This window comes from Argiope bruennichi, chromosome X1 (assembly GCF_947563725.1).
Source record: "Argiope bruennichi chromosome X1, qqArgBrue1.1, whole genome shotgun sequence".
NCBI lineage: Eukaryota > Metazoa > Arthropoda > Arachnida > Araneae > Araneidae > Argiope > Argiope bruennichi.
In genome coordinates this window covers 2,623,550-2,627,387 of record NC_079162.1, presented here as the reverse complement: position 1 = coordinate 2,627,387, position 3,838 = coordinate 2,623,550, and positions in this window count along the sequence as shown.

Sequence of the window (3,838 nt, the reverse complement as noted above, 5' to 3'; positions counted from 1 at the left end):
TATAGAAATATATTGACAATAAATTTCATTTTAGTAGTATATGATTTGGAAAAGTTCGTAGTAAGTGTGGGAATAAAGGATAAAAAAATCTAAAATAAATTTAAAAAAAAGGAAAGAGAAATATATTTAGTAATTTATCATTTTCGAGACTCAAACTGCCGTCCAGGAAAACTAGTTGGCTCGTGCTGCCGATCTGGCCACGACGCTTCATAACCGCAGTGCGTCTGAATGTTCTAAGACTCTCATTATGATTATCCACCAAAAGTTTTACCATGGTATCAATCTGGTCTAAAAGCACAATGTTTTGAATAGGAATGAATTCTGTGCATGGACGTGAACTTGACTCCTAAAATTTCTCTTGAATATAGAAATATATTGACAATAAATTTCATTTTAGTAGTATATGATTTGGAAAAGTTCGTAGTAAGTGTGGGAATAAAGGATAAAAAAATCTAAAATAAATTTAAAAAAAAAGGAAAGAGAAATATATTTAGTAATTTATCATTTTCGAGACTCAAACTGCCGTCCAGGAAAACTAGTTGGCTCGTGCTGCCGATCAGGCCACGACGCTTCATAACCGCAGTGCGTCTGAATGTTCTAAGACTCTCATTATGATTATCCACCAAAAGTTTTACCATGGTATCAATCTGGTCTAAAAGCACAATGTTTTGAATAGGAATGAATTCTGTGCATGGACGTGAACTCGACTCCTAAAATTTCTCTTGAATATAGAAATATATTGACAATAAATTTCATTTTAGTAGTATATGATTTGGAAAAGTTCGTAGTAAGTGTGGGAATAAAGGATAAAAAAATCTAAAATAAATTTTAAAAAAAAGGAAAGAGAAATATATTTAGTAATTTATCATTTTCGAGACTCGAACTGCCGTCCAGGAAAACTAGTTGGTTCGTGCTGCCGATCTGGCTACGACGCTTCATAACCGCAGAGCGTCTGAATGTTCTAAGACTCTCATTATGATTATCCACCAAAAGTTTTACCATGGTATCAATCTGGTCTAAAAGCACAATGTTTTGAATAGGAATGAATTCTGTGCATGGACGTGAACTTGACTCCTAAAATTTATCTTGAATATAGAAATATTTTGACAATAAATTTCATTTTAGTAGTATAAGATTTGGAAAAGTTCGTAGTAAGTGTGGGAATAAAGGATAAAAAAATCTAAAATAAATTTTAAAAAAAAGGAAAGAGAAATATATTTAATAATTTATCATTTTCGAGACTCGAACTGCCGTCCAGGAAAACTAGTTGGCTCGTGCTGCCGATCTGGCCACGACGCTTCATAACCGCAGAGCGTCTGAATGTTCTAAGACTCTCATTATGATTATCCACCAAAAGTTTTACCATGGTATCAATCTGGTCTAAAAGCACAATGTTTTGAATAGGAATGAATTCTGTGCATGGACGTGAACTTGACTCCTAAAATTTCTCTTGAATATAGAAATATTTTGACAATAAATTTTATTTAAGTAGTATAAGATTTGGAAAACTTCGTAGTATGTGTGGGAATAATGGATAAAAATATCTAAAATAAATTGTTTAAAAAAATATATATTTAAAAAATTCACAATTTCTATACTCGAAGTGAAGACCAGCAAAACTAGGTGGCTCGCGCTGCCGATCTTGCCACGACGCTACGTAACAACAGTGCGTATGAATGGTGTAAGACTCTCTTTATGATTATCCACCAAAAGTTTTAACATGGTGTCAATCTGGTCTAAAAGCACAATGTTTTGAATAGGAATGAATTCTGCGCATTTGCATGAAATTGACTCCTAAAATTTTTCATTAATATAGAAATATTTTGAAAATAAATTTTATTTTAGTAGTATAAGATTTGGATATGTTCGTAGTAAGTGTGTAATAATGGATAAAAATATCTAAAATAAATTTAAAAAATATATATATATTTAAAAATTTCACATTTTCCAGACTCGAACTGAATACCAGCAAAACCAGGTGGCTCGCGCTGCCGATCTTTCCACGACTCTTCTTACCAACAGTGCGTCTGAATGGTGTAACAATCTCATCATGATTATAAACTAAAAGTTTTAACATGGTGTCAATCTGGTATTAGAGCACAATGTTTTTTATAGGAATGACTTCTGCGCATGTGCATGAACTTGACTCCTAAAATTTCTCTTGAATATAGAAATATTTTAACATAAAATTTTATTTTAGTAGTGAAAGTTTTGGAAAAGTTCATAGTAAGTGTGGGAATAATGGATAAAAATATCTAAAATAAATTTTTAAAAAAAGAAAAGAACAATATATTGAAAATGTTCTCAGTTTCGAGACTCGAACTGAAGACCAGCAAAACAAACAGACTGGTGATGCCGATCTGGCCACGAAGCTTCGCACATTCAGAGCTTCTGAATGGTGTAAGACTCTCATTATGATTATAAACTAAAAGTTTTAACATGGTGTCAATCTGGTCTAAGAGCACAATGATTTGAATAGGAATGAATTCTGCGCATGTGCATGAACTTGACTCCTAAAATTTCTCTTGAATATAGAATTATTTTAACATAAAATTTTATTTTAGTAGTGAAAGTTTTGGAAAAGTTCATAGTAAGTGTGGGAATAATGGATAAAAATATCTAAAATAAATTTTTAAAAAAGAAAAGAAATTTATATTGAAAAAGTTCTCAGTTTTGAGACTCGAACTGAAGACCAGCAAAACCAGGTGGCTCGCGTTGCCGATCTGGCCACGACTCTTTTTACCAACAGTGCGTCTGAATGGTGTAACACTCTCATCATGATTATAAACTAAAAGTTTTAACATGGTGTCAATCTGGTCTAAGAGCACAATGTTTTGAATAGGAATGAATTCTGCGCATGTGCGTGAACTGGACTCCTAAAATTTCTCTTGATAATAGAAATATTTTGACAATAAATTTTATTTTAGTAGTATAAGATTTGGAAAAGTTCGTAGTAAGTGTGGGAATAATAGATAAAAATATCTAAAATAAATTTTTAAAAAAAGAAAAATATATTAAAAAAATTCTCAGTTTTGAGACTTGAACTGAATACCAGCAAAACTAGGTACCTCGTGCTGCATATCTGGCCACGACGCTTCGTACCCGCAGTGCGTCTGAATGGTCTAAGACTCTCATTATGATTATTCACTAAAAGTTTTAACATGGAGTCAATCTGTTCTAAAAGTAGAATGGTTTTCTTAGGAAAGAATTCTGCGCATTTTTCATGCACTTGAGTGCTAAAATTTCTCTTGAATATAGAAATATTTTGACATAAAATTTTATTTTAGTAGTGAAAGTTTTGGAAAAGTTCGTAGTAAGTGTGGGAATAATGGATAAAAATATCTAAAATAAATTATAAAAAAAGAGAAGAAAAATATATTAAAAAAGTTCTCAGTTTCGAGACTCGAACTGAAGACCAGTAAAACTATGTGGCTCGGGCTACCGATCTGGCCACGAAGCTTCGTACCCGCTAAGCGTCTGAATGGTCTAAGACACTCATTATGATTATCTACTAAAAGTTTTAACATGGTGTCAATCTGGTCTAAGAGCACAATGATTTGAATAGGAATGAATTCTGCGCATGTGCATGAACTTGACTCCTAAAATTTCTCTTGAATATAGAAATATTTTAACATAAAATTTTATTTTAGTAGTGAAAGTTTGGGAAAAGTTCATAGTAAGTGTGGGAATAATGGGTAAAAATATCTAAAATAAATTTTTAAAAAATAAAAGAAAAATATATTGAAAATGTTCTCAGTTTCGAGACTCGAACTGAAGACCAGCAAAACAAAGAGACTGGTGATGGCGATCTGGCCACAAAGCTTCGTACATTCAGAGC